The sequence below is a fragment of the Trachypithecus francoisi genome, unplaced genomic scaffold, assembly GCF_009764315.1.
Source record: "Trachypithecus francoisi isolate TF-2019V2 unplaced genomic scaffold, Tfra_2.0 Lachesis_group17, whole genome shotgun sequence".
In the NCBI taxonomy this organism is placed as follows: Eukaryota; Metazoa; Chordata; class Mammalia; order Primates; family Cercopithecidae; genus Trachypithecus; species Trachypithecus francoisi.
The window spans coordinates 43,007,221-43,022,808 of NW_022681462.1; the positions used below are offsets into that span (position 1 = coordinate 43,007,221).

General features: G+C 41.6%; 1 protein-coding gene across 1 annotated transcript in view; it reads right to left on the reverse strand.

Moving 5' to 3' along the window:
* The window catches only part of LOC117062215 (acyl-coenzyme A oxidase-like protein), a 389,661-nt gene that overhangs the window by 195,617 nt on the left and 178,456 nt on the right, over positions 1-15,588 (reverse strand). The window lies entirely within an intron of this gene.

A 15,588-nucleotide genomic window follows, 5' to 3' on the forward strand; every position in this document is an offset into this window, starting at 1 on the left:
CCTGATGCTCTACATCCTACATTCGGCAGCATGCTGTCTCTGAACAGCTCTGAGTTTAACGTTGGTTTATGAAAGAACGACATTTCGCTCACACACACACACACACACACTGTGCTATGTTATCAAGCATGGTGGGCAGATCTTCGCTTCACACACCAGTAGGGCGAGAACATCTATCAAACCACTCAAAGAGAAGAACCAATTGTTTTAAAAATCTTATATTTGATAAAGACTTTCTTGAACATAATTTTATTCTTAAATATTGTGTTTATTTGTAATTGAAAGAAGGGCATCATGATCTTTTTAGTGGTTAAGGCATCTCATAGTCTGGTGCTGTCATGTGGGTGGTGAGGACAAACGACAAGCGCACACAAGGAAGGCCGCGTGCAAGCACTGTGAGCACAGTCTTGTTTTCTAAGTGCACAGACTTCCCCCAGGCATAGTCTAACCACCACACAGATGACTGTTTCAAGAACACCACCCCAACCAGCCCTTCATCCATGCTGGCCCCTCCACCCTAGTTCACACACAACCACAGCTGGCTCGTGGCTCCAAATGGAAGGGCTCAGTCTACAGGAAAACCTGTCAACTTTTGCTGTATCATGGTGAAACCAACAAAAAATCACAAAGCCGGTAATGATGTCATCATGATGTTAGGTCTTAGTTAAGGACTGAACTGTGTCCCCTGAGAATTTACATACTGAAGCCCTAACAACCAATGTGACTATCTGGAGATAGGGCTTTTAGGAAGCAATGAAGCTTAAATTAGGTCATAAGGGTCCTAATCTGATAGGATCGGTGGCCTTATAAAAAGAGAAGAGAAAGGTCCCTCTCTCCCCACCCCCATGCGCTGAGAAAGACCATGTGAGGGCACAGCAAGATGGCAGCTATTGGCCATCTGCCAGCCTGGAAGAGCTTCCTTGCCAGACCTGACAGTGCCTTGACTTTTCACTTGAAGTCTCCAGAACTGTGAGAAATAAATTTGTATTACTTAAGCTGCCCAGTCTATGGCATTTTGTTACAGCAGCCCGAGCTGATTAACACAGTCGTTTTACACACTCCATGTGTTCCCTCGCTTAACTTCCATTTTTACACGCCGTGATTCTACTGCAGCTTTATTGATGGCTGTTGTGGCTAGACTCTTATCTACCAAAACCAGGCAATGCCCACATGCAATTCACCCCACTGGGGAGCATCTGTGTGTCTGTCCTGTGCCCATGCTAGGCACTGGGAGTTTACCAGGTCAAGAAGGTTGAGTTCCAGCCACTGAGCCCAGAGCCTGGGACATAGAGAAAACCCAGACAAGGTGGCATGTGCAGGGAAAGCCTTGGGCATGGCCCCATGCTCCAAAGCTTCACTTCAGGACATTTTACCCACACAGTGACAGCAAAAGCAGTGATTGACCACAACACCTATTAGTTTTCTTTTTTGTTGTTGTTGTTGTCAGTTTTTTTTTTTTTTTTTTGCTGAAAAATAACTATGATAATAATACAATTTTTTCTTTTTCTTTTTTTTTTTTTTTTTTTTTGCGATGGAGTCTTGCTCTGTCATCCAGGCTGGAGTGCAATGGTACGATCCTGGCTCACTGCAACCTCCGCCTCCCAGGTTCTAGCAATTCTCTGCCTCAGATTCCCAAGTAGCTAGGATTACAGGCACCCACCACCATGCCCGGCTAATTTTTTGTATTTTTAGTAGAGATGGGGTTTCACCATGTTGGCCAGGCTGGTCTTGAACTCCTGAACTCAGGTGATCCACCTGCCTCGGCCTCCCAAAGTGCTGGGATTATAGGCGTGAGCCACCACACCCGGCCAATAGCACAATTTTAAACAACATCTCATCAAAATTTCTGTTTCTATGGCAAACTCTTTGTTTTGGCCACCATACACTTAATATTCATTTAATGAATGAAAGAATGAATTCATTTTGCAAACGAGGAAATGCAAATGAAGCACGGCAGATTGGCCACTGGAGAGCTCAGGGAAGGTATCTGGATGCCAGATCTGACCCCAACCTGTTGTGCCTCAGTTTCGCAATGGAGGCACAGCTTGTAGTAGTGCCATTTCCTCTTTGACCCTCACAGTTCAATTGGGGTGATGGGTGAAGAACAGAAAGAGGCCACCAAGGCTCCATGTGGCAGGCCTTGCAGTGCCTTTCCCTGTGCTGATAGAGAGGAGTTATGTTCTCCTAATCCACTGCTGAGTTCCCAGGTAATTTCACAAAAATCAGGAGTGTTCACAAGAATCTAAATGTCCAGACCTTCTTTAAAAATAGGAAGCTCTGGCACCTCTGGACCCTATTCCCATAATGCGATCTGCTGGAACTCAGAAGCCCGACCCTCCGGGCGGGAAACGGCTATCCCCTGAGGACCCCAGAGCCCTTTCCACTCCCTGACATTAACTGCTGGCCCAGGGGGCAATGAGTTTTTAGCCACATTGCATTTTTTATTCCATCCAGAATAAATTGACATCAGCATCCTAACTTGTTAATTATGTTCTGTAACTGTGATATACAGCCAAGCATAGACATTCTATGTGAGTCTATGAATTTACTGGAAGAACTAGGGAGCAAAATGGCTCTGGCCAGCTTGTAGGGAATAAAATCCAAATGCCTCAGCTTGGCATTCAAGAGCCCTGCTATAGTTCTGACTTGAGTGTTCCAACCTTTTCTCTCACTAAGCCCCTTCAGATGCTCTTCCCATCCCAGACCTCTGTCTAAGCAGGGCTCTCTGCCTGCAGCCGACCCCACCCCTAACTGCCATTGTCTAACTGGGCTCATTTCTGGTGGCTCAGCCAAATGCCCTCTCCCCAAATTATGACTTCTTTGATTCTCCCCTTCTCCTTGGCACACCCCTTCAAAAACTGCACAGAACCAAACCAACCAAATCAGGAAGGTGCTTCTCCCCAGAATGCCCTGAGCATTTCATGTTGTCCCTCCTACGTGGCCCAGCACTTTCCCTTTCCAGCTGGTGCCATGTGCACCTGTGTTAACCATGTGCCTCTGATGCTTGGACATCTGGGACTTCACTGATCCCGGAGGGACAGGGGCTCCCAGGGCCAGCTAATTCCTAAAGACAGCAAATGACTCCTCTTTGAGTGCATTTTTCATATGCAAACAAATCAGATCAGGACCCCATCCCCACTGCCTCCTTTATCTGGCTCTTCCGCTCAGGGCCTACCCTAGTCTCCCCAGGGCCAGGTACCAGACAACTCAGGACAGATCCTATGCCTCGGAGCCTTCTGAAATTATCCATAGTAGCCAGTCTTAAACCTGCTTACCAGACCTGCCTATTTCTTCCTGTGGAAACCACAATAAAGGCGATTGCCCACATTTTCCATTCATGCCCTCTCCCTTCTAACCAATGCTAGTGTTTCCCCGTGTGGCCCTGCGTGGCATGGCATGCCCCTTCTCTTGGGAACTGTGAGTAACAAACTATGCTTTCAATGGCTGCCCTCTTCTGATCTGCCAGCCTCACCATACTGAGTAATAATATAACCTACATATTAAAACAGCACTTGTCACTGGACTCAGCTCACTGAGGGAAGGCCCGCTCAGTCTTCTGGTGCCCCAGCCTGGCCTGACATATGTGCCCAGGAAAGACAGAGGCAGGAGGGCAGATGAATGCCCTGCCAGCTTCCAGCAGCTCCACACCGACCCCTCCACCCACCTTCCCCCGCTTCTCCTTGGAACGTTTGCTTGTCATTAGATGATCTGAACAAAATTCAATTATCAGACACTGGAGTGCTGGCTGGGAGCTAGGGCAGTTAGGATAGGGATAGAAGATGAAATGAAAGGAAGGAGCCTCCTCTGTGCCCAACAGCCCACTCCACCACAGGCTTTCCTGCCAGGGGCCACAGGGAAACGAGTGAGTGGGCAGAAGGTAGGCACCACCCAACTCTTTCTTTCCCTCCCTCTGGTCCAAGACCCTGACAACCCCCAAGCACTGAGCAGGGAGTTTACTCTCGCTTCTCACCATCAGATGTGTCCTCTGGCTTCTCCAAGGAGGAATGACACTGAGGGCTACCGAAGCTTCTCTCACCCAAACATGCAGCAAGAGGTCAGCCCTGTGACCGCCACTGTTAGCCCCTATGCAGGCAGCCTGGCAACAGCAGAGGCAGCAGAGACTGAAGTCCTCAAGAATTGACGTCCCCAGAGGGCCTGGCCCATGAGAGACCCTGCCCTGCCACGCTGTGGTCACCCTCTTATTTATGCTCTCAGGGCCCATTGGTCTCACCAAGGGCCATGACAGTCCAGGCCTGGACTCTGGTTGCCAGCATCCTGGCACACTACCCTGAACACAGCTCACAGGGCTGTAATCCCTGCAGCTGGCCAGCAATTACCGCCTGCCAGACATTTTTATTATTTCAGTTCATGATCTATGTGGACACAATATTCTTCTCATCCTTTTCCTCCACTGGGTTACTATTTTTCTTTAAAAACACATAAAAAGGCTATATTTCTCTCTGTAAATATAATTTTTATTTCAATACCAAACAAACAAACAAACAAAAAAAACAAAGTCACTTAGCTCAAATTTTTCACCGTCTTTAAAATCAAAAAGCGGTGCTTGTGCGCACAACGATATCCATGTGAGAATAAAGCCGGGCTCGAAGAGTGCTGTGAACGATGCCATTTAAAATTATAGATTTGAAAAGCTATTTCTAGATTCCAGCAACTCCTAAGGAATAGAGGAAACATTTATTTTGGGTTCTTTTATTTCATTCCCACTCAATTTTGAACGCGGCTGCTTAAGGCAATATTCGTGGGATGTGACATGGCTATTAATCACCAAGGCAGCTACTGCAGGCGCAGCCTCTAGGGGGGCCACGCCACTCGCCTTCTCCCCTCTCCCTCTGGTCTCTTCTCCCAAAGGAGGCCAGTGACCTACTAAAAAGATAATTACTTCCCATGTTTCCTGCTCTGCAGTACCATTGCATCCAGTCAACTTCGAAGGAGAGGAGCTTTGGGGCTAAGCCTCGCCCTGGACTCTGAGACTTCTTGGGGTGCAAACTTGTTTGCAGGTATCCCTGCAACCAGAAGAAGGGAGAACAAAACCCTCCTCCACTGTCAAGGCGCTGACTCTGCAGATAAAAGCTCAGTGCCTTCCTGGGCTCAGGCCACCTTCCTTTGTGGCCACCTTCCTTCATTAATAACCTGACCACAGGCAGGATTCAAGAGAGCTTGTAAGTGCCTGGCAGCTGGACCACTGCACCCCATTGCCAGTGGCCCCCACAGAAACCCTCCAACCTCTCATAGAGTCCATAGCCCATCTGTCCTATTTCTCCCCCTTCTCTGAGGTGCTCCTAGACATACAAACTCAGAGGGCAAATATTTTACAAAGTAGGATATTTTTAATGCCATGAGTTGAACTTGGAAGATTTGGCCCAGCTGGCCAGCCAGGATGCAAACATCTGGCTTCTTCTTATCAATAAGAATGTGTGAGAGTCAGACACCCTGACCTTCAGCCCCAAGCCTCACCGCCTCCAACCCCAGGTGATCCCACCCTCCACCTTGGGATCATGGAAGGGACTAGCCTGCACACAATTCCTGCTGCTTTTTTGTTTTGTTTCTTGTTCTTTCTTTCTTTTTTCTTTGTTTTTGAGGCAGAGTCTCACTCTGTTGCCCAGGTTGGAGTATAGTGGTACAATCTCAGCACACGGCAACTTCCATCTCCTGGGTTCAAGAGATTCTCCTGCCTCAGCCTCTGGAGTGGTTGGGACTACAGGCCTGCGCCACCATGCCTGACTAATTTTGTAATTTTAGTAGACACTGGATTTCACCATGTTGCCCAGGCTGGTCTCAAACTCCTGGCTTCAAGCAATCTGCCCACCTCGGCCTCCCAAAGTGGTGGGATTACAGGTGCAGCCATCGTGCCCAGCCCTGTTTTTTTTTTTAAGTTGAACACATAATGGTTTGCCCTTTGGGCCTGAGCAATCCTACATTGAAACATCAGCCTAACATACAACATCCTGTGTGTTTTAGTTGTCAGTCTTCCCATGAGTAACTTTTTTTTTTTTTTTTTAGACAGAGTCGCACTCTGTCACCCAGGCTGGAGTAAAGTGGCACAATGGCACAATCTCGGTTCACTGCAACCTCCGCCTCCCGGGTTCAAGCAATTCTCCTCCCTCAGCCTCTTGAGTAGCTGGGATTACAGGTGCATGCCAGCACACCTGCCTAATTTTTTGTATTTTTAATAGAGATGGGGTTTCACCATATTGGCTAGGTTGGTCTGAAACTCCTGGCTTCAAGTGATCCACCCACCTCAGCCTCCCAAAGTGCTAGGATTACAGGTGTGAGCCACCACACACAGCCCAGTGGGCAACTTTCAATCCACCTGTGGAGGAGATGGAAGAAGCCCGTGTGTGTGTAAGTGTGTATGTGTGTGTGTCGCATAGAGATATATGCTTCTTTGATAGTAGGTTTGACTGTGATTAAATACACAAAATGGTCCCAAGAAAGAGTTCTCAAAGTGCCCTTCAGATCCTTGAGAAATCTCAACAAATAACTTTCACACCTTCTCACCACCTCTTTTCCTCCCAACCCTCAACAGTCTATCAATCCAGCCACCCCAGAATAGAACACATGATTCTCAGTGGTTGTGATGAGTTCAATGACAATGGCAATTTTTAAACACGGGAATATTTCAGATGTGGAAAGAGTGGAAAGAGATGAGGGTTTGTGGCTTTGGTGTCAATGTCACATAGTCTACATACAGAGCAGAGAGAGTGCCCCAAAACCTGCAACACAGACACTAAAGCTCAGATTTCCTTGGTCAGAGAGTGTAGCTCCTCAGAGAAAAAGCCCTTGCCAATTATGCTTTTCCTTTCTCAAAGTTCATGCCAGATCAAAAACTGGGGATCGTAAACGTCCTCCCCAACAGGTCCCATGGATTTAAAGTTGTGGCCGGTATGCAGCAGGGGCTGACACTCTGCTACTGGAGACTGCAAAGACTGTCTACCCCACCTATTAACACTGCAAGAGCAATGCTGCATGGAGCAGGCTGCAGATCCACAGGGGATTAGGATCAGGCTGCTTCCTCCCACAAGCTGCAGGATGACCCCCGGGGAGACTGCAGAAGCCCCTCAGATAAGAGACAACACCACCCAGGATAAACCTGCAGCCCTGGCTCTATATTTCCATTGAGTGGGTCATTTCTGGCCAGCATTATAACCCTGACTGACAAGGACCAGTAGGGTCACCCTGGATCTGATACTGGCCAATTTCAGATTCTTTGTTTGAGGGTTCAATTACACAAATAAAAGTGGGTCTAACCCATCATGCTATGGTTCAAACCTACTTAAAATAAACACCAAGGAACCTGGCTGCTTTTGTACTGAGTTTGTTTTTTGTCCTCTCTAGTGATTCATGCTGCCTGTGGGAGACCATCCTGGGACCAAGTCAACATCACATCCCCACCTGCATCACCAGCACAGGATGGAATGGTTAGAAATTCAGGCTTTGGATCAGACACACCTGGTTTGCACACAGACTCTAACACCTGCCAGTGTGTTATCTTGGGCAAGTAACAGAAACCCTGTGAGCCTCAGGTTCCTCAACCATTAACTGGGGCTGATAATGAGCATGAGGACTAAGTGATGCCTGACATGTAGCAGGTGTTCAAGGCATAGAAGCCATCATCATTGCAGTCATTACCATTACCTCTGGAGTCCCTAAAATTACCTGCTATTCTGCTCATCCTCGATCTAGGAAAGCCATCTTAAATTTTCCCCAAAAAGCACTCTTTTTGTTTCTTTATCCCAAACAAAGCACTGACTTACTCTGCATCACTAAAACTATTGTAAAAAGAGCTTCAGGGTAAAAAGTCTCTTCTACTCAACCTTAAATTAAAGATAATGAGATTGCTGAGAGGGAAGAAAACAAGCTAAGTGTACTGACTTTTTTTTTGGTAAAGTGTGTGTGTGTGTGTGTGTGTGTGTTGAAAAGCTTTCTAACAGCACCTGCACCTTTTATGTACCCCAAAACACCAGCCAATTTTCTTCTTCCCAAATTCCAGGTAAGGACAGGGTGGACAAAACAAAAGCCTAGGAAAGTGGTGTGCACAGGGCCTCCTAGCACATTGCGTTGCCATAGGAGCCGCGAGTTCTTTCCAGAGTCAATCAGCCAACCCTAGAGAGGAGCCTGAATGTTTTTCAGATGGTTCTCACCCAAGGGAAATTAATTTACTTTTCAGAATGATAGCCTTAGCAATATCTGTGAGTGACAGAGTGGTTAATGTTAGTCATCAGAACTGTGATTCCTTGAGATTTTTTTTTTTAATTGTATACTAATGAATGCAAAACAAAGTTATAATGGGAGACATGGAGCCATAAATTATAGCTGAGGCTGCCTGGGGTGAGCTAATTATTTCACTGTTGTATTAATTTCATATTTTAAAAATTGTATGAGGAAACACCTTCCATCATCAGCGCCACCGCAGAGATCTTGCAGAAGCCCCAGCACCTTGGCTATAAAAGTAAGGAAGAAAGAGGGCCAAGTCTCTCTGGATTCAGGCCTTCTCTCCTCTTTCCCCTCCATTTTATGGCAGATGCGGAGTCTCCGTCCATCCTGTCTGCCCCAACAGCCATCCAGAACCTGCTGTCATCTTGGAGGTAGCAAGCCTGACCACCACGTGTGAGCAAGGAGATAAATGCAGAGCCCCAACATTCTCCAGGTTCTCGTCACTGAGGTTGGGCATCACGAGTCAATAGTCAGGTAAATAAGTACGCTTCAGAGTGTGCATCCCTTTCTTAATGCTCCAAGTAGACCTTAGACTGCTCTTGGCAATGGAAATTGCCCAAGCAGCTTAAGAGCTGAAGCCTCCACTTCCCCTCTCAATCCACAGTCTCAAAGGTAAAGGGTGCCCATAGGCTCTTAAAACAACAGCAGAATCTTTCAATCCATAAACATGGTATGTCTCTCTATTTATTTAGATCTTTGATTTCTTTCATCAGTGTTGTGTTGTTCTCAGGAGTCTTACACATGCTTTTATTAAATTTTCACCTAAGTTCTCAACTTTCTGGACAATCATAAATTATATTGTATTTTAAATTCTGAAACCCTTATGTTCATTGCCAGCATATACAAATATAATTGATTTTTGCATGTTTATTTCTGCACCCTATGACTTTGCTGAATTCATCTCAGTTCTAGGATGTTTTTGTAGGTATCTTGGGGTCTTCTACATAAATAAGCATGTCATCTGAATATAGAAACAGTTTTATTACTCCTTTTCCAATCTATATGCTTTTCATTTCCTTTTCTTGCCTATTGCACTGACTACAACTTCCAGCACTATATTGAATAGCAGTAGCAAGAGCAGATATCCTTGCCTTATTCCTGATTTTAAAGGGAAATAATTCAGTCCTTTACCGTAACGTGTAATGTTGACTGGACAATTTTTGTAGGTGATCTTTATTCAGCTGAGGATATTCCTCTTAGTCTTCCTTGAATGAGTGTTTTCACATGAATGTATATGGAATTTTTCAAACACTTTTTTCTATATCAATTAAAATGATTATGAGATTTTTCTTCTTTAGCATATTAATATGGTAGATCAAATTGACTGGTTTTTAAATATTAAACCAGCATTCCATCTCTGGAATAAATCCCACTTGGCTGTGATCTATAGTTTTTTTATATTGCTAAATTCCATTTCCTAATATTTTGCTAAAAATTTCTGTATCTATATTCATGAAGAATATTGTCCTGCATTCTCCTTTTCTTGTATTTTCTTTATTTGGTTTGGGGATCAGTATATGGCTAACTTTCAAAAAAAAAAATGACCTGGAAAGTGTTCTTTCTGCTTCTATTTTCTAAAAGAGTTGTATAGGACTGTTGCTATTAATAATTCTTCTGGAAACATTCAGGATTTTCCAGTGAAAACATCTGGCCTGGAGATTTTCTTAGGAGTTTTAAAATCATGAGTTCAATTTCCTTAGTAGCTAGAAGGTTATTCAAATTATCTTACCCACTGGGGGAGTTGTGATATTTTGTGTTTTTTTAAGGAATTCATTCTTTAAGTTTTCAAGGTTATGTTTACAGAGTTATTCCTAGTATTCTCTTATTATTCTTTTGATGTTCTCAGTGTCTACAATAATATCCCCTGTATCATTCCTGATGTTAGTAATTTGTGTAGTCTCTTTTTTTCTTTGACAGTCTCACTAGAGGTTTGTCAATTTTATTAACCTTTTCAAAGGACCATTTATTTGTTCACTGATATTCTCTATTGTTCTGTTTTCCATTTCATTGATTTCTGCTCTTATCTTTATTACTTTATTCTTTTTGCTTCCTTTCCACATATTTTGTTCTTCTTTTTCTAGGTTCTTGCTATAGTTTGAATATGTACCCCCAAAATTCATGTGTTGGAAATGTAATCCCCAATGCAACGGTGTTGGGAGGTGAGGCCTAACGAGAGGTGTTTAGGTTATAAGGGCTCTGCCCTCATAAATAGGCTAATGCTGGTGTAAAGGGCTTGATGAGAGGAGTGCACTCTATTTTGACCCCTCTTGCTCTTCTGCCTTCTGCCATGTGAGGAATCAGCATTCCTGTCCTTTAGAGGACATAGCAGGAGGGCCCTTAAAAGATGCCAGGGCCTTGATCTTGGACTTCCTAGTCTCCAGAACTATAAGAAATAAATGTCTGTGGTATTGTTATAACAGCACAAAATGGACTAAAAAGACCATTCTTTAAGTGAGAGCTTAGATATTGAGATTTGAAGCTTTTCCTCATTTCTAATATCTGCATTTAGCACATTTAGTGTTATAACATTTTCCTCTCAGCACTTCTTTAGCTGAGCCCCACAATTTTTGATACATATTTTCAATTCCATCTAGTTCAATATATTTTTTAAAATTTTTCTTGAGAGTTCCTCTTTTTACTATTAGTTATTTAGAATTGTGTCGTTTAGTTAGGAAATGCTGGTGAGTTTTCCTGTTATCTTTGTTACAAAGTTCTAGTTTGAATACATCATGGTCAGAGAACTCATTCTGTATGACTTCAATTTTTTAAAATTTGTTGCGGTTTTTTTTTTTTTCCTGGACAAGCTATGGTGTATCTTGATACTGTTAGGTGAGCACTTTAAAAGAAGGTGTACTGTACTTTTGTTGGATGTAGTGTTCTATAAATGTCAATTAGATCCTATTGGCTGATAGTATTGTTGAGTTTTTCTATATTCATGCTGACTTTCTGCCTAGTTCCATCAATTGTTGAGAAAGGACTGTTGAAGTCTCCTACTACAACTGTAGATTGGTCTATAGCTCCTTTCAGTTCTGTTAGTTTTCACTTCACATATTTTGCAGGCTGTGCTGTGTTTTACATAGACATTTAGGATTACTGTATCTTCTTGATGGATTGACCCTTCTTATCATTACTGAATGTTCTTTTTAATCTCTGATAATTAACTTTTCCCCAAAGTCTACTTTACATGAAATTTAAATAGCCACTCCATCTTTTTTTGGCAAATCTTTGCATGATATGTCTTTTTTCATTCTTTGACATTTAACCTGCCTATATTGTTATATTTGAAGTGAATTTCTTATAGACAGCATAGAGTTCAGTTATGTTTTTAAATCCACTTTGTCAAGCTCTATTTTTTAACTGAATTATTTGACCATTTATATTTAATGTAATTATTGGTATGTTAGGGCTTAAGTCTGACTTTTTAAAATGTTTTCTCTGTTTTTCATTTCTCTTTTATTTTTCTTGCCTTTCTTTAGGTTACTTGAATATTTTTTAAAATTCCATTTTGATTCACCTATAGTGTTTGTGAGTACATCTCTTTGTATAGGTTTTTTTCCTGGTTGCTCTAGCTATTACAATGTTATATACATAAATAATTATAGCCCACTTGGGGCAGAATTGTACCAGTTCAAACCAAGTACAGAAAACTTAACTCTTTTACATCCCTTTTCTTTCCCCTGTGTATAATATAGTTGTCTTAAATATTTCTTCTATTCATGTAGAACCACAACAGGCAATGCATCAACTTTTGCTTACTGTCAAACATAATTTAGAGAACTCAAGAGGAGATGGAAAGTCTATTGTATTTATGTGGTGTTTTCTAATTATTATTACTATTTTTGTTAACTACAGAGTTTTGGTGTTCCAAGGATCTTTCTTTTACTGTTTCCTTTCTGTTTAGAAAAATTTCCTTAGCAATTCTTTTAGGCTAAGTCTGCTAGTGACAAATCCTTTTAGTATTTCTTCATCTGAAAGTGCCTTGATTTCCTTTTCATTCCTGAATGACATTTTTACCGGATATAGAATTCTGGCTCGATAGTTCTTTCAGTGCCTGAAAAATGTCATGCCACTTTTTTTTCTGGCCTCCATGGTTTTTGATGTAAAATTTGCTATGATTCCAATTGTTTCTCTCTCTCTCTCTCTCTCTCGCGCTCTCTCTCTCTCTCTCTCTTGTTTTCAAGATTTTTTCTTTGTCTTTAGTTTTTGGATGTTTCACTACGATGTGTGTTGGTGTGAGTTGCTCTGGGTTTATTCTGTTTGGGGTTTGCTCTGCTTCTTTAATCCATAGATATGTCTTTTGTCAAATTTGGGAAATCAGCCATTATTTCTTTGAGCACTTTTTCAGCCCTCCTGTCTATTTCATTTTTTTTTTCTTCTGAGACTTGAAAGACACAAATGTTAGATCTTTTGTTAAAGTTCCACAAGTTCCTGAGGCTTTTTCTTCATTTCCTTTTTTTCCAGGCTATTTTCTGTTTAGATTTGGTAAATGCTATTGTTCTATCTTCTAGTTCACTGATTCTTTCCTCTGTCCTCTTAATTTTTCTGTTGAGACCATCCAATTAGTTTTTTCTTTAGGTTATTATATATTTCCATTTGAAAATTTTCACTTGGTTCTCCTTTATATCTTCTATTCCTTTGCTTAGACTTTCTATTTTTTGCTGAGATTTTTTCATGTTTCAGCAAGTTTGTAATTTCTCTTTTTGAAACATTTTTATGATGGCTGCTTTAAAATATTTTTCAGGTTACTATAACGTCTCTGTTATTTTTGTGTTAGCACCTATTGATTTTCTTTACTCATTCAGTTTGAGATATACCTGATTCTTGATATAGCGAGTGATTTTCATTTGAAACCATGTATTTTCATGTTACATTGTGAGACTCTGGATCTTATTTAAGCATCTTGTCTGACAGTATTGTGGCAGGGAAAGGAGTCATTACTGAGAGGTAGAAGTCCAGGTTCCCCAGTTGTTCTCTATTACCCAAGTGATGGTGGTGGGCTCCTCATTACTGCTGGGGAGGGGCAGGAGTTCTGGCTCCCCATATAGTCTTTACTGGCACAGCAGTGGATATAGTGTCATAACTGCTGAAGAGCAGTGACAGTTCTAACTCTAGTTGGCCTCCTCTAACACCACCATGGCAGGAAGTGGCAGGAGTTGTCTAGGTTGAGTTAGGTGTCCAGGTTCTCCACATGGTCTCTCCTGAAGCCACAGGTGTGAGGGCCTGTTACTTCCTAGCAAGGCAGGGACACCAGTCCCAGATCCCTGCTTGGCCTTTCTTTGACACCACCCTGATAATAGAGTTAGGGAACCTCATTACAGCCTGGGGAGGACAGAAGTCTATACTCCCCACTCAGCTTTTGTTGGCATGGATGGAGGTGGGACCCCAGTTTTTTCAGTGGTGTTTGACTGAAGTAGAACATTTAGCTAAAAGTTTTCTGTCTTGGTGGTGTCCCATTTCTGATCCTCTGGCTAGAGAAAGCAGGCTAATTGGGGCTTTTTTTTTTTTTTTGTCTGCTCCCATTGGTGATTCTGGGTGGTCAGCATCACCAGTACCTTGTCTAGGAAAAATGAGACAAAAAGAAAACCAGAGAGCTATTGTGTCATTCTTGTCTCCACCTTTCAAAGTCTTCTTAGATTTGTTCTATTTATGATGTCCAGGCTTTTTAAGTTGTTGTGGGAGGAAGAGAGAAAAGTAAACCTACTTCATCTTCCTGGAAGTAAGTTCTGTTGAAGGTTTGAAATATGACATACTTAGATACAAATTTTAGAAAGTTCACCTGGCAGAAGTGTGAAAATTGAGTGATAATGTTAAATTTATTTAGCTTCCATATAAAGAGATAAACAACAGACACAGAGAGAGAGAAAGAGAGGCCATGCATAGATGTTAATATATAACATGTATGTCATATTTTCTCCCTTTAAAAATATCTCTCAAAGATGTACTACTAATTTAATAATAATCTATCAGGAATAAGAAAATATTACACGGTAAATGTGTGCACAATTACAGGCATCCCAATGTCAAAATCAGAAAACCAGATAGGTATATACGTCACAATCAAGGGAAAATGAATATCTCCAACATATATTAAAATATTCAATTAGGGCTATATCATGAGTCTGTATCTTGCTTTTCTGTCTACCTAATATTCCATTGTATGAAATTCCCCATGTCATTAAATATACTTGAAGGCATAATTTTCATGATTATTTCCCTAGCGTAAATGTATAGAAAAATATTCCTGTATCAAAACATGCAAACTTTTTTTAAAGCCCTTGACACACATCACCAACTCACTCTCCAGAAAGATTATACCAATTTTTATTCCTTCTCCCAGTGTATAGCCATGCCCATCTGAATACATTCCTACCAAAGCTGAGTACTGTCCTTTCAAATGACTTTGCTAATTCAACAAAGTAAAATATTATCTCATTTTAATTTGCCTTTCTTTGATTATGAATAATTTTTCTATCTTATATGCATATTTATTAGCTATGTATATGTCTTCTACAAATTGCCCATTTATATACTGTGGTATTAGCATTTTTCTTACTTATTTATAGAAGCTCTTTATATATTAAAAAATTAAGCCATTGGTAGTCCTATTTGTTTGGATATGTCTCTACTGTAACATATTTTTAGCTTTGTTGTTGAAATATACACACTGTTAATTTTTATATAAACAATTTTAACCTAATATTTTTGCTTTGGGAGTTTTTCTTATTAGAAGCATTTTTTAACTATGAAGTGATGGGTCACTTATTTTGCTTTGCCTATGTTATTCTGTGATTTGTTTTAACTTTTAAAGATGAGCAGAGGTGAGAGATGTAGGTCTACCCCAGTGGGATATGGGAATAAATCTACCAACATAGTGAACTGCAGCAAGTGCCACTAGGCTGACCCAAGAAGGATCTATGAAGGTGAACAGGCTCCTGTTTATATCTGCTTAAAATAGCCATTCCCTCTTCCCAGACAATTCCCTTGATCTTCCTCCTTCCAATCGACTTGACAAACAAGTCCTTGCTTTAACCTCTCTCGCACTTTATTTTCTAATCCGCCAGGACGTTAATTCAAGTCCTGAGCCTCCCTGGATATAGCTTTTTTCAGGCATCCCTTCTTCGTCTTTGATTTTACAATTGAAAAAATAAGTAAAAGCAACTTTGCTGTTTTATTGGCAACAGAATATGTGTCTTCAGTGCACAGGAATATTTTTCTAAGGGAAAAAAAAATCTTGGGGTGGGTCTATTATAATAACTACCCCTCCAAGCAAAAACTAAACACTTCATCCTCCATTTAAAACTTTCTGGTGACCCAATTGTTGAGCGCCATTTATGTCCAACATCTGGATGGCAG